The following is a 23,891-nucleotide window of genomic DNA, read 5'->3' as shown; positions in this document are numbered from 1 at the left end:
ACAGGTGAAGCCTGATGTGAGAGGTCAGAATGTGTTAGTGAGAAACTACACGAGAGGAGACAAGTGGTTTGTTAGTGTCATAGCTAATGTTTTGGATCCTGTAACATATTTGGTGACTGTAAACTGGAAAAAATGTAAAAAACAAACAAACAAACAAAAAAACAAAACAAAATAAGCAAAAAAACCACACACACACACACACCCCCACATACACACACACACACACACACACACACACACCCCACACACACACACACACACACACATATATATATATATATATATATATATATATATATATATATATATATATATACATATATATATATATATATATGTCCCTCCTCCTAATACAGGAAGTGCTCCACTGTGTTTTTAAACTCCATACACCTTCAGCTGAATCATTTGGATCATTTCAGAACTGGAATTGCCAATGACTAAACAAAAGGTAAAAGGAAAGTATGGATTCATGACATCACAAGGTGGAACAGAGCGTTGTGAGTTGCAGAGATGTAGACTGACTGATAATAAAGTGTTGCTCAAACATGTGTGAATGAAACAAAACACATCTCTGGATATGTTTTTGATGATGTAACAACATTCTAACTTGGCTAGAAGCTCACCAGTCATTTTTTGCGTAATCTAGGACCTTAAAGCCCATGAAGCCGTTCCATACGTCATTCATGGGCACGCACGCGGCTCGTGACTCACGGTGGGTGGGCGGTGCTTGTATCCGGAGAGGCGGACAGGCGGTGCGTGCGGTGCGGGGGACGAGTGCAGGTCGGACCACGGCTCTAACCACCGCTGATGCTGCGGAGGACACACCGAGCTCACGCACGAGTCCTCCGGCCGGACAGCGGCACCAGCGCACGGCACGATGGAGCGGATGGAGTCCATGGAGCCCATCTCCGCCTTTTACACCACTGCGTATCCGGAGATCCAGCCCGAAAGCGGCTACGGCTCTGGCGAGAAGACCCCCCCCAGCGCCCGCGTACAACGAAGAGCTAGTGCACAAGGTAAACAACACGACTGTCAGCTCCACAGAGGTTATCCTCAGGACCACACATCCTCTGCAACGGTATCACTGACTGGCAACAACATACGAATGTCAATGGGGACGAATGACATTTTCTTTTATAAAAGCTCAAAACGCATCTTAAATGTGAAATAAATATCAAATATTAAAATCTAGAACTCTACTAAATATTTAGGTTGTACATCCTCAAAAACAGACCTGGAACTGTTTTTTAATTCATTCACACATTAAAGTAGTCCTTTATTATTAGTCTGTCTACATCTCCAAAGCTCAAAATGCTCTGTTCCACCTTGTGATGTCACAAAGTGGTAGTTTACAGTTACCAGCTCCATTTACCTTTTGTTCAATAGATTCCAGGGCTAAAATCATCCAAATGATTGTAGTGAATGTGTATGGAGTTTAAAAACATCCCTGTATAATCCACATGATGACATCACAAGGTGGAACAGAGTGTTTTCTCTTATCTCTCTAGCCAAAAATTACTTTACTTCAAAATAATGCGACTGAAGTTGTACAAAGACATGGTCCAAGAACTTACTCAAGTACAAGTAACAAAGTATTTGGGAAAAGTACTCAAGTAATAGTAACTTAAAGAGTAACTGTTTGGACATAGGCTAACATCTGTTTTATCATTTGTAATTTGTAAAAGTGTTGCTAGAAAAGTATTTAGAAAAGTACAATTTTCAAGTAAATCTGACTGAGGACTACCCAGCTCTGAACAACTGAAGAAAGAATACACAGTGTATTGCATTGGTTTGCAGTTGTGTCTCCTCTGATAACTGATACTTTGCAGTATCACTGGGGGTATCTCTATGGTATCCTACTTTTGCAAATTTATGGAGAATTGTCATGTGGGAACATGGATATGGGCTGAGCTTTGGACATAATACTGCTAACCATAAGTTCGGTTGGTTCAAATAGGGCCCAGGAGAGATCGCTAAAATACTCAAAGATGCAAGGATGATATTTGAAATCTCTTCTTTTTTCTTTTTAAGGGAACAATGTAGATGGTAGAAAAGTCAGATTTGCATAATAGCCCCTGCTTTGACTGTTACAATAATGATGAATAGAATAGAACAGGTTAGGATAAAGTCTTTTTGAATTTTTTGATTATCATATTAACGATTATAAACTGCCTGGCCAAAAAAAAAAGTTGCCACCAAAAAACACTCAAATATTTGGTTGCTCCGCCTTTAGCTTTGATTGCGGCACACATTCACTGTGGCATTGTTTCAATAAGCTTCTGTAATGTCACAAGATTTATTTTCATCCAGTGTGGCATTCATTTTTCACCAAGATGTTGCACTGATGATGATCGAGTCTGACGCTGCACAAAGCCTTCTCCAGCACATCCCAAAGATTCTCAATGGGGTTAAGGTCTGGACTCTTCCCTGATGCCCGTGCCATCAGGGAAGAAAAAACAATTGATGGAATAACCTGGTCATTCAGTATATTCAGGTGTCAGCTGACCTCATTCTTTGAGCACAGACTGTTGCTGAACCTAGACCTGACTTGTACCTATAGGCTCATACCTATTTGCTTAGTTAGTTGGGGGCGACAGTAGCTCAGATGGTAGTGTGTTTGTCCTCTGATCCAAAGGTTGGCGGTGCGATTCTAGCTCACACAGACGAATGCTGTCGTATCCTTGGGCAAGACACTTAACCCACCTCACCCTCAGTGTCTGTGTGCACGGGTGTATGAATGTGTGTGTGAATGTCTGAGTGGTTCCTTGTTGTAAAGCCTTGAAGGTGGAAAAGCGTGACCATTTACCATTTAAATCCAGGTGTTTTTTGGCCAGGCAGGGTATCACAATAATTGTCAAAGTTGCTGACAGTTTAAAAATGTCATGTATATAAATAATTATGATTTTATAAATAGATTCCATATATGAACAGCCTTTATAGTAGTGTACTCTATTTTTGATTAAAACAAAAATCATCTAGAAGAGAACATCATGGATAAGTAAGCATTTTCTGCACATTCTGAAGATATAAAGGCGGTTATCTTTGTTTTATCGATTTTCATGATTATATAAAAGGTTCCACAAACAGCTATCATCTAGCTTTTTTATAAACTATATTATTGTTTATTTCCATCCCTAGGTAAGAGACGGTTGAGCAGATAAAAGTGTAGGAGCTGTCCATGGTGCTTGACTCCTCAGGCCTCTGGTGTCGCCTGACCAGTGTCATCTGAAGCTCTGTTTAAAGGTCCTATATTATGCAAAACTAACTCTTGTGAGCTTTAAGTCATGTTAAAAAAAACCATACATGGAGTTGTGTTTTGTTTCATTCACACATGTTTGAGTAACCCTTTAATATTAGTCTGGCTACATCTCCAAAGCTCAAAATGCTCTGTTCCACTTTGTGATGTCAAGAAGTGGTAGTTTTCAAGTTAACAGTTCCTTTTAGTTCAGTAGATATTGGAAAGGCCAGGGCTGAAATTATCCAAATGAATCTAGTGAAGCTGCATGGAGTTTAAAGACACAGTGAAGCACTTCCTGTATTACCACATGACATCATAAGTTGGAACAGAGTGTTTTCAGTTTGAGAGAAGAACTATGCAGGGTTTGTGTGTTAAGCATGTGTGAATGAAACAAAACTCATCTCTGGGTATGTTTTTGAAGAGGAAACAACATTAAAACGTAGATCAGAAAATAGCATAATATGGGCCCTTTAAATCAAGCACATGTAAAGATCTGTTTGTGATGGTTGTGTAAGTCGGTGCTGTGAGTCTACTGTGCTGTTTCTGTGTCAGTGAATCACAGCTATAAGAATCAAGACTGGAGGGCATGAAACTGATCATTGAAATAGCACTTTTGTTATATATTTTGGGGTATATGGCTCATCGTCCCAAGGCAAGGCATTTATAGAGCATGCTTCATTCAATACAGCAGCTCAGTGTGCTTTCCAGTAGCGAAAAGGCTAAAAAAAACAGATCACAGTCCCATACATTTTGTTCAGACTATTGTGGCACAAATACTTGATATTAAAGGGAGGAGGTTATTTTACTTCTGTGGGGTATTAACTGCTCACACATAACACATTTAGATCACCATGTTTCCTTTTATTGTTTTCTCCTACTACTATATTGTTTTGAGAATGCTAAATTTGCTGAAAACATATTAACAACTTTTATAAGTTTCACTTTTGTTTCAAAAATCACTCCACTTTTACACACATTACAATCATTACAATCTGCATTGTATGTGTAATCATGGAAAATTGTCATGTTGGAGCATGGACGGAGGCTTGAGACCTGAGAATTAGACAAATCTTACTGCTAATCATAAGGAGGGTTCAAATAAGGCCTGGAAGAGATTGGTAAATTATTCAGACATGCATGGATGACGTCTAAATCCTCTTCAGGCATGTTTTTGAAGAAGGAACAAAGTTACATAGTAAAAAGCTCCAAAAAGTCGATATTGCATAATACCCTTTCTTTAATCATTTTCTTTCATATAATTTGTGGAGTTTAAATGTCACTCCTTGCCTGTGTTTCATATTTAAGCAGTCCTTTTGAACTGTGGATGTTTAAGTTCAAGTGTTAAAAGGCTAAATGCTCTCTCTCTCTATGTTTGGTTCTGACTCTGCACAGGACAGCTGTGGGCAAAGGGAAGTTAGTTGAACAGCATACAAAATAAGTTTAAAAAGATAGTAGTGAGAAATAATATGTCTGATTAAGTGGAGCTAATATATACATTTTTAAATTTAAAATTGTTATTTTTTTGTTGAGTTTGGTTTCTTAAACCAGACCCATTTAACTTGCAGCCATATTCATGAGACATTGTCAAAAGCCATTTTCTCAAAATGTTGTCCTATAGAGACATAAGGGCCCCCTTTACTTAAACAGGAATGGGGTCAGAGACATAATCTCTCCCACATCTACAACTCCATCCTCAGACCCAGAACAATGAAAACAATAGCAGGGTCGTTAAGGGCTGAATAGGGTAGTTTAAAATGAAACTGGAGACAATAGATGTCTACAGTTTCAGTGTAATTAGCTCCTCCCTTTAGACAGATATAAGGCAGTGGCCATCAGTAATCTGACCAGAACTGAGGAAGCGGCTTTAATGAGCAGCTAAACGTCTTCACTCTTACAACGAAGTTGACAGATTTAAACTTCATCTTTTGTTATGGATCAAACCTGGACGACTGAGGGTTTACACAGAGTTCTCTCCTTAAATTAGCACCTGCAGACACCAAACATTCTAATCTTGTGCTTAAAAAGATTGGAAAGTGTGGTGAATAACTCAAACAAGTTTGATTTATTCAAGTTTTAACTCCAAAATTGTGTACACAAATTTTCAGATCTAGTTTTCTCACATTTTAGTATCAACAAAATGAAGCTAAACATTTAGACATGGCTCTTTTCATGTTTCTGTTTTGAATGTCCTAAATATATTTAGTTTTGGCATTTTTGCACTTAAAATGCCTTATTTATATATGAAAACATTACATGATGAAAAACTTGTATTACATTACAACACATTTATGTGAGTAAACTACTGAAGAATTTTCAAATTGATATATCTAAATTTAAGTCTTTTTCCTATTCACCTGCAATGTCTCACCTTAAAAGAACCCAGAAATAAGAAGTCAACTCTCGCACTTGAAGACAAGATGAAAGTTAAAAAGTAAAATTTGTTAAGCTTGTATTCTCCCTCTGATCTATGGATACAAGCTAATATTTTACCTTATCTGTAAAAACACAGCAGAGCAGGTAGAGCTTTGAGAAGGAGACAGATTATTACGCAGTATCCCTCCACATAACATACAACTCCACATGCTTTTTATGAGGATAGAATTAGGTCTGTAGTCAACTAAAAAAATTATTGGTGGACTAAAGACATGTCTTGCAAATTGATTGGTCGACTGAAAAGGAGGAGTGGCTAAAGCACTCACAAGACTTCATGCAAAACAACTACTTCTACAAAAAATATTGAAACTGTGTACTTATAGGAAAAATGCAGATTAAATTTATCATTCAAATTTTCAGCCAACTCACTACATACCTTGCTGCGGCTGATCCCATATAAATTCTTAAAATATAAATTAAATAATTGACCAATAATATCTTTTAGACAACTCAGACATCACTGACCGATTAATAAACTAAATGCCCAAAGGACTAGAGCTCTAGATAGATCAGGACCTAAAAGTAACGTGACTAAAGCCAGACTGATATCACAGCTCCAATCAGATTAGCTTGGTAATATTAGCCTGAAATAGCACACACTGAAGTCACTCGGGAAGAGGAAGGACTTTCAGATGACACTGTACATGTTACATTAATAAAACTAAAATAAACATGTGTAGCATAATCCTGTTTTCACCCTTGGTTTGTTTAAGCTTTTATCCGATTGTGCATAATGACCTGAAATACACTATCTTTAAAGGGCCAACATTACGCTGTGTGCTGATCTGTGTTATAATGTTGTTTCCTCATCACAGACATACCCGGAGTTGTGTTTGGTTTCATTCACACATGTTAAACACACAAACCCTGCATATTTAAGTTGTGCTCTTCCCTCATATGGAAAATACTCTGTTCTATCTTGTGATGTCATTATGTGGTAACACAGGAAGTGCTCCACTGTGTTTTAAACTTCATACACCTTCACTACAGTCATTTGAATAATTTCACACCTGGAATTGCCAATCTCTACTGAACTAAAGGTAAAAGGAGCTGTTAATTTAAAAACTACCGCTTCATGACAAGGTGCAACAGAGTATTTTCAGCTTTGGAGATGTAGCAGACACACGCACAATAAGAAGACATGTTGTGCTTGTGTCTGCTATGTAGTTATAATCTGTGACACCCGTTGATCATTATGTTATAATTTGCACATTTTAAATCGCAATATTAATCCAAAATGACATAGTAAAAGAAACAAGTCCACTAATTTCTGGGTTGGAAGATCATTGAGTCCAGTGAGATACACTGCCTGGCCAAAAAAAATTTGCCACCAAAAAAAAAAAACGGTCACGCACTCTAATATTTGGTTGTTCCACCTTTAGCTTTGATTACATCACACATTCGCTGTGGCATTTTTTCGATTTTGCTTCTGCAATGTCACAAGATTTACTTCCATCCAGTGTTGCATTAATTTTTCATCAAGATACTGCATTGATGATGGTAGAGTCTGACGCTGCACAAATCCTTCTCCAGCACATCCCAAAGATTCTCAATGGGGTTAAGGTCTAGACTCTGTGGTGGACAATCCATGTGTGAAAATGATGTCTCATACTCCTTGAACCACTCTGTCACAATTTGAGCCCGATGAATCCTGGCATTGTCATCTTGGAATATGCATTATATACACTGATGGAATAACCTGGTCATTCAGTATATTCAGGTGTCAGCTGACCTCATTCTTTGAGCACAGACTGTTGCTGAACCAAGACATGACCGACTACCTATTTGCCTAGTTAAACCTAGTTAAACCCAGGTGCGACTTTTTTTTGGCCAGGCTGTGTTAGGAGCTGATTCCCACCTTCCCTTTTACTGTACGTCGCCATAAACGTCATCACAACAAAACACCTCATGCTGTCTCATATGGATAGGTGCACATCACACTAGTGAGCAGTGGAGTTGTTTCTATTTATATGAAAATGACTACGCAATGCTGCCAAATCCTACGCACATCACTGATCAAGAAAATAAAATTGGAGATGAAGTAGAGAGCAGTGGGCATATGCGATGGAGGTGAAAATGGGGATAGACTGGAGCAAGGACACCTACAGGAGAATAAAGATTACTCAGACGTGCATGAATCGCTCTAAAGACAATTTCAGAGGGTAAATGAGAAGGGGAAACAACTATATTGTAGTTAAAAGGTCTAAAAAGTGATTTAGTAGAATATATCTTTATGTAGTGAGAACGTATGTTGCACAAAAGTTAAAATGAGTGATATACGTGGCTGGATCAGCCCCAGACAGCACCAGTGTGAGAGGACAGGCCCTGCTCCTCATAGTCTCCATGGAATTGCTGGGACATTTTGGCCACAACTTCAGAATGTTACGATGTTGTAGAAAGGTTTGTACCTTTCTACAACTCTTTCTCTTCCTATGCAAATGTCACTGTGAAGCAACCATTAATCCTTCAGGGGTATCATTATTTCTTATTACAAAAGAATTTGACTTAAAGGGCCCATATTATGCTATTTTCTGATCTCTGTTATAATGCTGTTTCCTCATTGCAAACAGACCTGGAGTTGTGTTTTGTTTCATTCACACATATTTTAACACACAAACTCTGCATATTTTGGCTGAGTTCTTCTCTCAAATGGAAAACACTCTCTTCAACCTTATGTCATGTGATAATACAGGAAGTGCTCCACAGTGTTTTTAAACTCCATACACCTTCACTACAATCATTTGGATAATTTCAGTGGTGGAATTTCCAATCTCTACTGAACAAAAGGTAACAGGTAGCTCTTAAGTTGAAAACTATCAGTTCATGACATCACAAGGTGGAACAAAGCATTTTGAGATGTAGACAGACTAATAATAAAGAGTCACTTAAGCATGTGTGAATGAAACAAAAGACAACTCCTGGTATGTTTTTGTTGATTCAACAACATTATAACATGGGTTACAGCTCAAAAGGATCAATTTTGTGTAATAAATAACATTTTTATATAATACTGTGTTTTCCAATTTTATTTTCTTAATCACGTAGCATTTTGATACAAATGAAAAAAAAATCCACAGCTCGGTAGCATATGATCCACGGGTGTCATAGATTATAACTATATAGCAGAAATGTCTTCTTTAGTAAAAAATTCTAGATGGATAAGATATATAATTTTTATGTATATGAGAGATAGATAGATAGATAGATAGATAGATAGATAGATAGATAGATAGATAGATAGGGCATCTGTCATAATAATCTGTCAAAAAGTGAAAAATGTATATGAAAAATTGTGTCTCTGATCATGTATTTTCTTTCTACGTGATTTTAAGCTGACAGCCGAGCCTCCCTCTGCACGTCCTCTATAAGCCTGCAGTGGCCTAGATCTCTCCTCACATTCCCCTCCCTCTTCTCTCCATTTCCTCATTATTTTTTATTTATTCTTTTTACATTTTTATATATATTTTTTTGATACAGTGGTTCCTTCTTATTGTCCAGAGTTCAAATAAATTCTCCACATTTAAAATGTAGGCTACATAAATTGACTCTTGTGAGCTTAAAGTGTTGTTATAATGCTGCTACCTCATCAAAAACAGACCTGGAGTAATGTTTTGTTCCATTTTACATGTTTGAGTAACCTTTTATTATTCGTCTATAACATCTCCAAAGCTCAAAATGCTCTGTTCCACCTTGTGATGTCATGAAGTGGTAGTTTTCAAGCCAGGGCTGAAATCATCCAAATGATTCTAGTGAACCTGGTGTATGGCTTTTCAAAACACAGTGGAGCACTTCGTCTTTTACCACATGACATCGCAAAGTGTTTTCTATTTGAGAGAAACCTAAATATGTAGTGTTTGTGTAAAACATGTGTGAATGAAACAAAACACAATTCCAGGTATGTTTTTCATGAGGAAACAACATTATAACAGAGATCAGAGAATACTGTAATATGGGCCCTTTAAAGGTGCACTGTGTAACTTGTCTAGTGAAACATCTGCCACTCGCTTGTGTCCCTGGATATGTTATTGCTTTGAAGTATCTATCTAGCATTTATTTCACTCTCAAATGTAGAGGATCCATTTCTTTATAGGCACAATAAAGTGTAACCTTACCTCACTACGGATGTTTTTATTGCTCAAAAATAGAAAATCATGTGTCCTAACTTTGAGTGGACTCTCATCAGTTCTCAAAAGCTAAGAAAGGTTGGACCTGGTCAGCATTTTGGTGGGAGGGAATGAATAATACATTGTAAAGTGCTTGGATGTTTTAAAATTAGTGTTGTCACAAAACAAAAATTTCAAACTCAATTTTGATACTAAGGAACAGACTCGATAATACAGATTCTGATACCACAATGATAATTTTAAAAAAGACAATACAAAGTGATTTTCAACATTAAATTGCAGTACTTACTTTTACACTACTATCTGTCCTTCTGACTGTGTAATCCCTCAGTCGTCCAGTAGGTTCATAGTGGTCCATGGGTGTGTACTAGTCTATGTGTCTTATACTTGTTCTGATTCATCTTAAGATCATTCTAAAGCTATTCAGGAAAGGTTTATTTCTGCTGTATAAATCCAATACTTAATATATTTCCCACTTGTCTCCATGGAGATAGATAAGAATGCCATACTGTAGTACATTCTCAGTCAAGTGCTTTGCTATTGTCCAGCTTGGCAGTCTGCCATCAGAATGTGGAGAGTAGCTTTACATGGAAGGTTCCACATGATGGCTTTAAATGTATCTCTACTGCATTCATTCAACTACAGGATTTTAATTAATACTTTGAAAACATTAATTCTTACTGTGAGCAGGGTCGCCTCTCCATGGGGATAGAGAAATTTAATGCTATGCTATGGGACATTCCAGACAAAGCAAAAGAAAAATCATTCCAAGGAGATAAGCATAGGTCAGATCCTGCAACAAAAAATTTGCACAGTGGACCCCTTGCAGGTATGAACGAAATCTCTTATTTGATGAAATGTTAATCAATAAAGCAGAAAATGGTAAAGATAAAAGGCCAAATTTTCTAACAAACTGAAAAATATGTGTTGAGAAATCTGAATTCTTTTTACGTAACTCACTCAATGACTAGTTTTAAGAGCTTTCTTCACTCTCCACTGTGCCTTCAGAAAGTGGTTAGCTTCACCGCACGATGCTAACAACCCATTAACTGTTCACTAATGCACCATTATCCCTCTGAAGAGCATTTGTGGAGTATTGACACACAGTAAGTGTTTCACATATAAATGTTTAGTTTTTCCTCATTAGTATGTACAGCATGACCACTCACCCAGTAATGTCATGGATTCTGTTTTATTTCACCCATTTTAGAGCCAGTGGTGTTTTTGGAGGGATTTTTTGATCCTGCTAAACAGTTGATATTTTTCTCAAAGGCAAGGCGCCTTGCTTCGGAACTCAGCTCCTTCCAATTCAAGGCCAGTGTCCTGTTTCAGCTCCAAAAAACATAACCTTGTGCAGTAAGATATTTTAGCAAAAATACAGAAATGTGTGAATGTCAAAAATGTGCAGAGGGATGTGCTTTGTGCTTTTGTGGACAGGGAAGTTTGATTTTTCAGCTTGTTCCTTTATTGTGAAGTTCCAACCAATCAGATTCAAATATTTGCTGAAGGGACTATGTCTCTAAACTGGCCTGGGAATGCCTCGGTATCCCCCAGAGGAGCTGGAGGAACTGTGTGTGTGGAGAGAAAAGTCTGGGCATCTGTCCCTGTGCTGAAAATGGATGGACCAAACATCAATTTCCAAAGTTTAAAGGACAATCATGAGTCATTTTAAAAGTTTCTACACCTCGCACAGAGGCTGCGAACAGTCACAACTCTCCATGGGGTTTACTATGTATAAGCTGCCACCTGGCCTCCCCACCCACTCCTCCTACTGGTCACTCTCCCTGAGGCTCTGAGTGTGGGACAGGTGAGAACAAGCAGCTGATTTCATTTACCAATGACACATTAAGTGTATATGAATTGTGATGAAACGGTATATAATGGTAACACCCTCCGTGTGTGGTCTCATCCTTTTTCTTGAGGGATCTTTGCTGTTCCTAGCAATGCACTTTTCTGGACTGAGGTATCTGATGTTTTGTTTTTTTTTTTTTTGTTGTTTTTTTTTCGGAGATCTGCTATCGCTCCTCCAATTTCCTCCACTGATGCCTTCACCTTCCAGGTCTTCTGCAGCTTTGCTCTGAGCCCATGGGATTTCACTAGTTTCTCATCTTCCTTTCTCCTGAGGTCTCCACAGTGTCTGGTTGGTTCATCATCATTCTATCAGTCTATATCTGAGGTTCCACAGGATCTTGGCTCACTCAGTCTTCCCAGTTTGATTATCTAACATCTAATCCTAGTATCCTTCATAGACTATAAAAGAAAACAGTAACATATTTCATATCAACTGTAGTCTAGTACTTCCTAAGCATCTGTGCTCTGTCACTAATGGTCTCTTGTCTCCAGAGGGGTTTGACCTCTGTTACCTTGGCAACTGTGTCGTGAAGCTCCCAGCCACAACACACTTGCACTATGGTAGCTTACATAAGGACAACATCAAGTCTGTAAGACCCCATAAAGAGTTACAGTCAATAAAGCAATAAACGCAAACACCACAATAGAATAAATGCTTTGACAAATTTAATGCCATACTGTAAAACATTATTGGCAAAGCAATAACATCTCAATTCAATTCATTTTATTTTTGTAACGCCCAAAATCACAACAACAGTTGTGTCGAAGGGCGTTCATGTTTTGGTTGATGGGGGAAACCGGAGTACCCGGAGGAAACCCATCCAGACACGGGGAGAAACATGAAAAACTCCACACAGAAAGGCCTGGGCGACCCAGGGATCCAACCAAACCTTCTGCTGTGAGGCATGAGTGTTGCCACTCAGCCACCGTGCTGCCTACACACAAAAACAAACAGGAAAATCAAACAACAGGAAAAATCAGACAAAACAAGAAAAATTGGCCAGGCGAGGAGGAGGGAGAGGGGCACATGTCCGGCGCCTGCTTGTCAACAGAGACAAGCAGGCGCGGGACTCTGGACCAGGTTTAAAGGAACTGTATATAGTCTGCACTCTTGCTGTATTGAAAAAAGCTAATTGCAATTGAACCTGAGTTGTCAGTGTCTTAAATGGTGTAACACCCCTTTATTACTGTTCAATGGTGTTTTCTAATGCCCTCTTCATTTTGCTCTCTGTGCTAAGTCACTCCCCCTTCAGAGCTCTATCACAACACAGTCAGTGTCCTGTTAATGAAACTACTGCACATCAGGTTTGTGAAGTTGTAGTGTATTGTCTTAGATCATGCTTTTGTATATTTACGGAAAATTGTCATGCAAGAGCGTGGGTGATATAGGCCTGTGGGCAGAGCATTGTACAAGCTCATACTGGTAACCATAAGGAGGGCTGGAATAGATTACTCAAACATGCATGGACAAAATATAAAACCACTTCAGGTATATTTTTTGGTGAGGGAACGTTATAACAATGTAGAAATTTCCAAAAAGCTAATTTTGGATAATACCCCCTCTTTAAGGACAGATCTGTTCAGAACCTCCAGATTTCACTCACTGAGCTGCAGAGGCTGCACTAGCACTGAGTCATGATTGGCTGCAGAGGCTAGGGTTTAGGTAGTGACCATTCAGATCAGAGAGAGTCCTTTTAGGTTTCTAAGTTTTCTAGCTTTTTCAATCTCAGATCTGTGAATGAAGCCCAAGGAGCAGCGTGTGTGGGTGGGCTGTACTTGAGTGTGACTAAAGTATTACCCGATTGTACTGGTCATTCATGTCTCTTTAAAGGTTACCTCTGCTGCTTCGTGACTCACTGCACCAGATGAGACTGTTCGGGAGCGTAAATATCTTTAGTGACGCAGGCAGGACGGTGACTCACAGTGCACACCAAACACAAGATAACAGCATGAATTAATTTTTTGTTCTATTTGTTTTAGATTTTTTCACAAGATTTGGAAATGGGTCCCCAGTGCTCCTGACAGATTACCAAACTGGCACTGAAGGATGGGTCAAATGCAGTAGACAAATTTTCCTGTGGGGTCAATATAGTGGTTAGTACTTGGATTGGAGACCGCTGGGAATACCAGGTGCTAGGTGTGTGAGTGAATTTTGTGGTGATCGAAGGGGCTGATGGTGCAGATTGGCTACCTCGCTTCCATCAGTTCACCCCAGGGCAGCTGTTGCTAAAATAGTAGCTCACCACTACCAAGTTTGGAGTGAATGAATAATGCACAAAATTGTTAAGCAACTTTAAGCATCTGGAAAAACGCTATATAAGGCATATTATTAATATTAACATTAACATTAACATTAACATTAATATTAACATTAATATTAATATTAATAATAAGAAGAATGTTAATGTGGGGCTAAATACCTAAACTCCGTCCACAACCACATTTCAAATAGAGCTGCTAAACTGAGCAATTCCTGGAGGACTAAAGGGGAGGGGGAGGAGGGGCGGGGTCTGAGGGAATAAGGCACAATGTGATTTGTCTAACAGCTATCCATACTTCAAACTCTGCCCCTGCAGACAGGTGTTTGTAAGCAGAAGCACCTGGGTCAAGGCAGAGGCCTTTAAATTGCAGAATCGTCAGATTTTGTTGGATTGTACAGAATGATTTGTTATTGTCTAATTCCAAGCTTGAATAATTAAAGTGTTAACACCAAAACATGAGGAATAATTTGAATTATTATGTATTTATTACATTTATTTTATTTTATTATTATTATTATTTTTTGTGAGATTTAGTTTACTTAAAAACTAAATAAGATATCGAGAATCCCTTCCATATGTTTTTTTGTATCTAATATGACAAGAAGATGAAGCAAGAAATGTGATCCTGGCTCCATCTATTTTTGAAATTCATATGGTCAATTTTGGCAATTTTTACATATAAAATGCCTTATTTTTTATCTGAAAACATTACATGATGAAAAACTTGTAATACATTTTTTTCGTACATTTATGTAAGTAAAAGAGAGAGACATAAGCTCTATCTTAGATCAGTATTGGGATGACATGTTCTGTAAACGTGTCATCTGTGTGTGTGCTTTCAGACCATTCTGGTGGGAGACAGTGGAGTTGGGAAGACGTCGCTCCTGGTGCAGTTTGATCAGGGAAAGTTCATCCCCGGCTCCTTCTCTGCTACTGTGGGCATCGGATTCACGGTGAGCTCAAGAAATAAAGACAATCTGATATGTTGTGTTCACAAGGGCGACAGTAGCTCAGAGTGTTTGTCCACTGATCCATAGGTTGGCGGTGCGATTCTAACTCACACAGATGAATGCTGTCGTTGTGTCCTTGGGCAAGGCACTTAACCCACCTTGCCCTCAGTGTCTGCGTACACTGGTGTGTGAATGTGTGTGTGATTGGGTGAGTGGTTCCTTGTTGTAAAGCGCTTTGAGTGCCTTGAAGGTAGAAAAGCGCTATAGAAAAATGTGACCATTTACAAGACATCACAACATTCTCAAATCCCTATTTATATTTTGCAGTGACATCACACTGGGGGCTTCTGTATGCATGTCTGTGGGGGAAACAGGGCACACACATCTGTGGAGGAAAGCTCAAAAATACAAAATGGATCTAAATGACACATTTTCACTAGCCTGTGATCAATACAAATATTTATGCTCCTATCTAGGAGTTTGATTTTCAACAAAAATATGACTGAAAAACTGTGGGCTAGGCAGCTTATGACTGTAATGTTATTTGAGAGGGATATGTTTAATGGCACAAATCATCTCAACTCTTTTTTATGGTCACATTGTGTTAAAACAAAGCTCAGATTAAAGTCTAACTTGGGTAACAGAGTTTCAGACAGAACAGTGCCTGAAGTTAGCTTCACCCCATTAGCTGCAATGTATCAACAGTTTAAAATAGGCTGTTTTCATGTTGTAGTATTAGCCTGTTGGTAGTTTTCAAATTCTGATTCATGCTCCCCCCTCTGTGAGAGGGGGAGAAAGAACCCCTTCTGTACAAAATATATTGTCCTATAAAATGGTGTGATGTCATCTGAAACAGCAATATAAACTCTGTGGGTCAGGTACTATCCTACCAAAGTAATACTTACTCTGATGTTGCAAACATTTTTGTACTTTTCTTCCCAGAATAAAGTGGTGCCTGTGGACAACGTCAAAGTCAAACTCCAGGTCAGTGTACAACTCCCCCCATACACACCCACCGCTCTGCAATTCTCAGATCATTTTTTCTTAGTCAGTGATAGAGTACAATAGTTGTTCCTTTTAAAGAGGGCATATTACACTTCTATGGAGCATTACACATAACATACTGAGGTCATCGTGTTACCTTCTATTGCTTTGCAGTATGAGTATTGAGTAGGATTGTGGATTGCTGAATTACTCAAAAGTGTATGGATGACGTCTAAAACCTATTCATTCACCTATTGTTTTTATGAGGGAACAATGTTATAATATAATATAATATAATATAAATATCAAAACTGCAAAAATGTGCAACTATAAGTTGGACATTGCCCAGACTACAAGTCACACTTTTTGGTCATAGTTTGTCCGGGGGTACGACTTATACTCAGATGCGACTTATATGTGACTTTATTAAAATATATAATTTCACATCTTCATTATTGTCACACTGACAACTGCGCGAAGCCACTCTAAGCTTGTTTACTAGTATCTGCTTACGGAGCGGCACTTCATCTACGTCTGGAGTTGGTGGAGTTGTTCAGAAGCAACACCGAGGATGAAGAATTCAATGGAATTAGTGATCTTGCTTGAGATGCAGAGTAAACTAGTTAGCTTGTTTTTATGCTTTAGTTATCTGATTAAGTGTTATTATTTTACGATAACATACCAGACACATATTCAGTTCTGTCTATGCTTCATGTAGCTGAATAATAAATGTGTTACGTTAGCGTGTTGTACTGCCATTCAGACTGTTGTTCTCTATATTTATTATAATTTAATTATAACTTACATGTAAAGATAAAATGTCTGGTTTTGGTCTCAGATTTTGTAAGATTTTGTTTATATTTTTCTTCAATATTATGCATTTTTTGGACGGTGTGAGTTATACTGTGGAGCAACTTGCAGTTCGAAAAATGTCTTCTTTAAAGCAGTAGCCTGTATCTTCTGGGCGACTGTAGCTTAGTTGGTAAAGAGTTTGACAACTCTCAGAAAAAAAAAAAAAAAAAGCATCATTGGTAGAGCAGACAAATGCAATTCCAGTTCCCACAGATGATTACTGTCGTTGTATCCTCGGGCAAGACACTTAACCCACCGCACCCCCAGTGTCTGCCTACACTGGTGAATGAGTGAGTGGTTCCTTAATGCAAAAGCACTCTATAAAAATGGGACCTTTACCATTTAGACCAGGGGTGTCAAACACATTTTCACATTTTTCATGATGTGGAGGGCCACATTTGGCCCGCGGGCCTTGAGTTTGACACCTGTGCTTTAGACCATGCATGTGTTTGTGTTTCAGATCTGGGACACTGCAGGACAGGAGCGCTTCAGGAGTGTCACACATGCCTACTACAGAGATGCACATGGTGAGGGTCAGACAGGGTTAAAGCTGCACTGTGTCACCTTTATGATATTTGTCACCACTCTGTCTCCATGGAGATGTTATTGGTTTTTCAGGAATGTTCCACACTATGGACTTCAGCTTATCTATGTTGCATTGAATCATTTACAGTTTACTGCTAAAAATAGAATAGTGATTTATATGTTATATGTAGGATTCTGTTCTGTCGTAAACAGCTCCAGGAGCATTCACGTCTGAGAGAAGACTGAAATATGAGCTGGTAAACTAATCCAACAATCCCATGCACTTCAGAACATGTTTGTAGAGGTCTGAACTACAGGGTTGGCAGCTTTTACACAGACTAAGATCCCATGGAGACACAGTCTAATGCCTTACCATGGAACATTCAAGACAAAACAATGACAAGCATGTGGCTGACCCTCCACCAGAAAAGTTACATAGTGGACCTTTAATTTAACCTCATATATGAACTTTACTGTTTTTTGTTTGTCTGGACAGCCCTGCTTCTGCTGTATGACATCACCAGCAAATCTTCCTTTGACAACATCAGAGTGAGTACAAACAGTTTGCTTCTTTATCTGCATAAAGTGAGACATAAAGTAGCCATAGACTGTACTGAAGAAAAGTTGTTACTTTAATGTATTATTACTCAAGTAAAAGTTCAAAGTGTTTTTTACTGTTAATATGTAAATATGTATATATGTATGAATGTTTTAGGACCTGAGGGCGCTCTGTAAACTCCAGTGTCTTGGTCATCTCTGAGCGGCAGGAGATGACTAATACATCTGGACTGAACTGGCTTTAAACTAAATTAACTTATTTATCAGAACACTACAGCAATTTAAAATTACTGGAAGCACTTTAGCCACATACGCACTTTATAAATAGGCACTTTAGACTGTATGGAGTGTGAATTTTTTGTGATCAGTGGAGTTGTTTGATTGTTGTTTGTCCTGTCTCTTGTCTCGTTTTAGATGTTGAGGGACTGTGAAAAATTAGCTGTGCAGCTAACTTCGGCCCATTTACGTGTATTTTTTACTGGTGTTTATTAATGTGCATTGCCCCTTTTAAATGAATAAATAAATAAAAATAAAGTAGTGGTCCAAGAAATTACCGGTACTCAATTACAGTGGCCCCTCACAAAACGCGATTCACCACTCGCAGCCTCACTGTTTTGCAGATTTCTTTAGTGCAATTATCCATGCTTTTTTTTTACAATGTATGATCCTGCATTGTTTTCTGCATCCTGATTGTCTAAGGGACTGTAGACCATTGTCCATCAGCCTCCTCTGTGCCGTGTCTCCTGTACAGTACAGAATGTGTTCAGACAAATTTACATAAATGTTGGATCACAGTGTGAGAGAAATGTGAGAAAATGTTAATGCCTGTGTGAGAAAAGTGTATAAAGTGTGTGGTGAGGGTTTTTTACGGCCTTAAAACATATATAATAATTGTAAAAAATAAAGCTGACTACTTCATGGATTTCGCCCATTGCGGGTATATAATAAACGAGGGACCACTGTACCGATAAAACTATTTGGGCAACTTATTAAATGGACATACATTAAATGATGCATAAAATCTGGTATTTTCAAAGATAGATGCAAAAATTAGACAAACAAAACAATATCTGAAAGAGCGATGCAAGAAACATGTTCACATAATTTCATACTGTCAACATAAAGTTTTGTAGACTTTGCAGAGTGGGAAGAGGGACCAAAACTTTAACTCAAGTAAGATTACTGTTACACTAAAATATATTACTAAAGTAGTGCTAAAACTACTACTAAGATTTTTTTATTGAAGATTTTTTTTTTTAAATCAGCATCATGATATCGGAATTGGTATAGAGTAGTCTATTCCTTAGTATCAAAAATGAGTTTGATTTTTTGAGACAGCACTAGAGGACACAGGCAGTCAAAGAGAACTCTTTTGGGTTTATTACAGACTGGTTTTAGCCAAAGGATCTGACAACCCAAAGTGAGGTGTTCATTAAGCCTTTTGATTGGATAATCATCAAGAGAACCAAAACAAAATGTAGACATGAAGAACTTGTACATCTTATAAATCATGGGCCCCAACCATCGGCGTCTAGTACAGGGCCCTGTCGCAAAATCTCATCTTGCTTTCTTTTTTTTTTTTTACTCTGAAGATACAGTGAAGATTAACCTGGTAAACTGCAAACATTAGTATTAAGACAATTCTTTCAAACTATAGTTCAGTTTTACTTTTTTTTGTTGTTTCACTCTTCATTTCATCTTTACTTATACAGAGAGAGCAGAATGAGTACTCAGACATTCATAAATGTTTATCACCAGATTATTAAAGTGCATTTGTAGCACCAATGTATCCAGTTTTGATTGTCCTTGAAATGTATTGCAGCTTTTTTCCCATTTCGTTTCTAGTTTTTAGACATAGACAACCATGAGATCTTGTATTAAAAGTTCCCATATTAAAGTTCAACAAGCTAGTGAGATAGCAATGGCCAGCCTACTTTTTCATCGAGCGTACAGTGATGGGTTAAAATTCATCACCTGTTAGGAAACAAAGGCCTGAGTGTATCTGAAAGTTTCAAAGTAGAGGATGAAGTCTGCGTGTATATTATATCTCCATAATCTAGTACAGAAAGAAAGGTTGCTTGAATGTCTTTTCTGTCCTTCAACGGGATACAAGATTTTTTTTATTTTAAACTGTTACATAATTCCAAGATATGTATTTTAAAGGATAAGTTTTCGTCAAGCCAAAACCCAAGATATTTATAGGTAGCAACTCTTTCAATCCATGTACCATTTAGTGTATACAGATTTGTAGATTGCACAAATACTACACTTAGCAGTCTTATGCATTTTGCACTGTTATTACCGGCTTCAGTAATACTCTTATAAATAGTTGTGTGATTGTGCTGACTTGACTGCTGCTGTGTTTCAGGCCTGGCTCACCGAGATCCATGAGTACGCACAGAGTGATGTCGTGATCATGTTGCTAGGTAACAAGGTGAGAGTGGGAAGCAGGAAGTACACACTAAAGAGGCAGCAGGACTCAACTTTTACACAGCTCACACAATCACCACAAACCAAGCCACAAGCCACCATCACAAGCTGACCGTTATGGAATGAATAACCAGAATTATTCACTACATTAAAGGCTCTGTACCTGATTTTTACTGCCTTAAAAACGTGAAAGACAGAATTAGTTCATTTTAAATGGTTTGTAGTGGCCCAGAGTCATCCCTCACTTACCTTATGCATTCTGACCATTCTTATTATTCACGACAATGAGTTTATAAGCTCTTTGCACAACTTTCAGAGACCAGAGCGAGAGTCTTGGCGTGACAGCAAAACTAACAACAACTAGCATAGTAACGCACCTTTCCTGATGATTGGACAATAAAACACTTTCGAATTTGATGCAGACAGTACACAGCTGATCTGGTGTGCTGCTAGTCTCCTTAGAGATGTTATTGCTTTGTCTTTAATGCTCCACAGTATGGCATTAAACTTATCTCAACAGCCTACCTTAATAAAACTGAGTAACAAAGCCATAACATCTCCATGGAGAAAAGTAGGCAGTAGACATTCTACTAGAAAAGTTACATTGCACACCTTTAAATCTCCATTAGTTTACTATTATACTAGCCTACTAACTGAGGATTTGATGCAGTCATATTTTTACCCATTATATAATTGACAAAGGGAGTCACTGGGACACAAGGAATTAGCTGTTAATTTGTCTGGGTTTTGTTTTGGTTTAGTCCGGGTTTAGTTTTGGTTTTGTCTTTGTTTAGTATTGGCTTAGTCCTGGTTTAGTCTTGGTATAGCCCTGATTTAGTCCTAGTTTAGTCTTGGTTTAGTCCTGATTTAGTCATGGTTTAGTCTTGGTTCTGTCTTGGTTTAATCCTGGCTCAGTTTTGGTTGAGTCCTTGCTTAGTCCTCTGTGTTTTTGTGTTCTTTTTTTCAACATATCTTTTAGAAATCCTAATAACGTCTGAACTTAAAGTAGTACTCAAATTTAACAGTAGAGGGTGCTGGTGGTGTGTCTATCCACTACTAGCATAACCTTGTATCATGTTGATAATGTGGGTTCTTTTTCCTTTATTTTCCACTGTTGTTGACAGGCGGACATGAACAGTGACCGGACCATCAGGAGAGAGGAGGGGGAGCGACTAGCCAGGGTAAGTCTGTGTATTCAAATGCTCTTCATAGTAATCACCAAATCTTAAATCATGACTCGATACAGTGTGTTCTATGTCTGTGCAAAGGAATACTCTGTACCTTTCATGGAGACAAGTGCGAAGACTGGAGTCAACGTGGAACTGGCTTTTACTGCAGTGGCCAAGTGAGTACTACTTGTATTTGCTTTAACTGAACTGTATGGAGACAGTTTTCTTACAGTTTTAAAGGGTTTTGCAATCACAACTGAACCTGAGTTGCCAGTGGCTTAACCTGCAGATAGAGGACATATACAAGTTTATCTCATTCTCAGTATATGGACAGGCCATGCCACATATGAAAGCTCCAGAATTCACTCACTGAGCTGCAGAGGCTACAGTTGCACTGATTATGATTGGCTGCAGGTGCTGGGATTCAAGTAGTGGCGATTCACATCTTAGTTTCATCTCTTTGGTCAAAGAATAGAAGGTTGTATGAAAAAACAAATGTTTAAAGAAATATTATTACGACACCGTCTTTGTTCTACCAAAAAGTGTCTTTCAGTAAAAATATTCATGGTTACCCTCAGTGGTGGAACATAATAAAGTAAAACTAGTACCGGACTTCCATACACATTTTAGGTTTCAGATGATATCACAACATTCTATAAGGCAATAATATTTAATACACATAAGGGCCACTAAATGTAATGTTAAAATGCAGATATTTGTAGTAATACAAGACGTTAGTAGATCTACTCTACTCTAGTCTAGCATGACATCATCACACTCTAGACACTGAAAACCAAGTACTTTAAAAAGCTCCTCAAAATCATTGATACTTTGCAGCTGATGTCATTGACATGCCGTGGGGGTGTAAGCCCTGCTCTGTCTGAGGCTTTATTACACAATCTGACCAGAAAAGGCTGGTTTAGTTGGAACTACAACAACTTGCTTGTCTCATTTTTAAAGTTCTAAATGGGCTTGCTCCTCCACCTTTAAAGGATTTTATTAATAAAAAAATAATACTGGGATTAACACCAGAGCATTAACAAGAGGAGACTGCAATATACAAAGGTGCAGAACAAACTTTTGTCAAACTGTGGCATCTGTCAGAGGCTCAAAATTATGGAACACACTACCAGAGCACATTAGAAACTACGGACACTACTCAACCTTCAAACAAACCCTAAAGAACTGGTTGAAAATGCAGCAGTCCTGTACTCATAGATAACTATCCATTTGTCTTGGGCTCTTTATACTCTAGACTGAGGCACTTCTGTTGTAAATAGTGTAATATCATGTTATTGTGTTCTCATGTTGTGTGTTTATGTCTGACTGGTGTAATGTCTAAATGTCTGTGTTTTCATATTGAATGTTTCATGTTTGCACCTGCCTTAGGACAACAGATGAAATTTAGCTCCAGTGCTAACTCCGGCATATTTATGTGGATACGTTTTTGTAAATGCATTGATTAATATGTACTGTCCTAATAAAAACAAAAAAAAAACAAACAAACAAAAAAAAACAACTAACCAACAGTTTTTCAGTGAGTCACTCTCACCTTTTCTGTTGAACATCAAACACATAAACATGCACACATTGCAGTCTTTGCTAATCTGCACATTGTGTTTCCATGGTAATGCTGAATGTTCCACCATAGATATACATGCAGAATCCCCAGCGTGATGTCACTGCCTTTCCTGAAACAGTTTTTAACCTTCACATTTTCTTAATTATGTAATAATAATAATAATAATTATTATTATTATTGTACATTTTAACTTTTGAAATTTAAAATGCCCCCAGGAAGAGTAGGTGGGGCAGTACACTACAGATTCTAATGGAGATGATAATAATGGTGGCACAGTAGCAGTATGGTTAGCACTCATGCCTCACAACAAAAGGGTTTCAGGTCGCCTTCCTCCAGGCACTCCGGTTTCCCCATCAACCCAAAACATGCACAATAGGTCAAATCCTCCAGCTAAGGTAGTCCTGACCAAGTGAGAGTACAAATGTCTCTGCAGGGACAATGGAGGCTTAACCTGCCCATTTTTTTCTGCTTGATTATATAAACAGTTAACCTCTCATAGAGTTATAATTGCTCCTGCTCATATGAAATAACACAATCTAGAGCGCCATGAATGCTGCCTATAATGACGCATGTGCTGTGTTTAGAGAACTGAAGAGCCGGGCCATCCAACACCCGAGTGAGCCAAAGTTTAAGATCCACGAGTACATCGAGGCACAGAAGGAGAAGTCGGGCTGCTGTGGCTTCTTCTGAGCGCCAGCTCTTGAAGTGGTCGGCCTACTACATTCTAAGGGATGGAGCTGACCCAGAGACTGAGAACCAGGGATCCATTTACTGCAAGACAACAGAACATTCAAAGTTAAAGGGCTCATATTACACTCATTTCTGATTGCTGTTATAATGTTGTTTCCTCATCACAAACAGACCTGGAGTTGTGTTTTGTTTCATTCACCCACATTTAAGACACAAACCCTGCAGATTTAGGATATGTTTTTCT

General features: G+C 38.3%; 1 pseudogene; it reads left to right on the top strand.

The window, feature by feature from the left end:
- Positions 1–797: 797 nt before the first annotated feature.
- On the top strand, positions 798–23,757 carry LOC117387683 (ras-related protein Rab-37-like; annotated as a pseudogene).
- Positions 23,758–23,891: the final 134 nt, after the last annotated feature.

The sequence above is a fragment of the Periophthalmus magnuspinnatus genome, chromosome 19 (assembly GCF_009829125.3).
Source record: "Periophthalmus magnuspinnatus isolate fPerMag1 chromosome 19, fPerMag1.2.pri, whole genome shotgun sequence".
In the NCBI taxonomy this organism is placed as follows: domain Eukaryota; kingdom Metazoa; phylum Chordata; class Actinopteri; order Gobiiformes; family Gobiidae; genus Periophthalmus; species Periophthalmus magnuspinnatus.
Note: the sequence above shows the minus strand (reverse complement) of the source record. Positions and strands in the feature narration are given on the sequence as shown.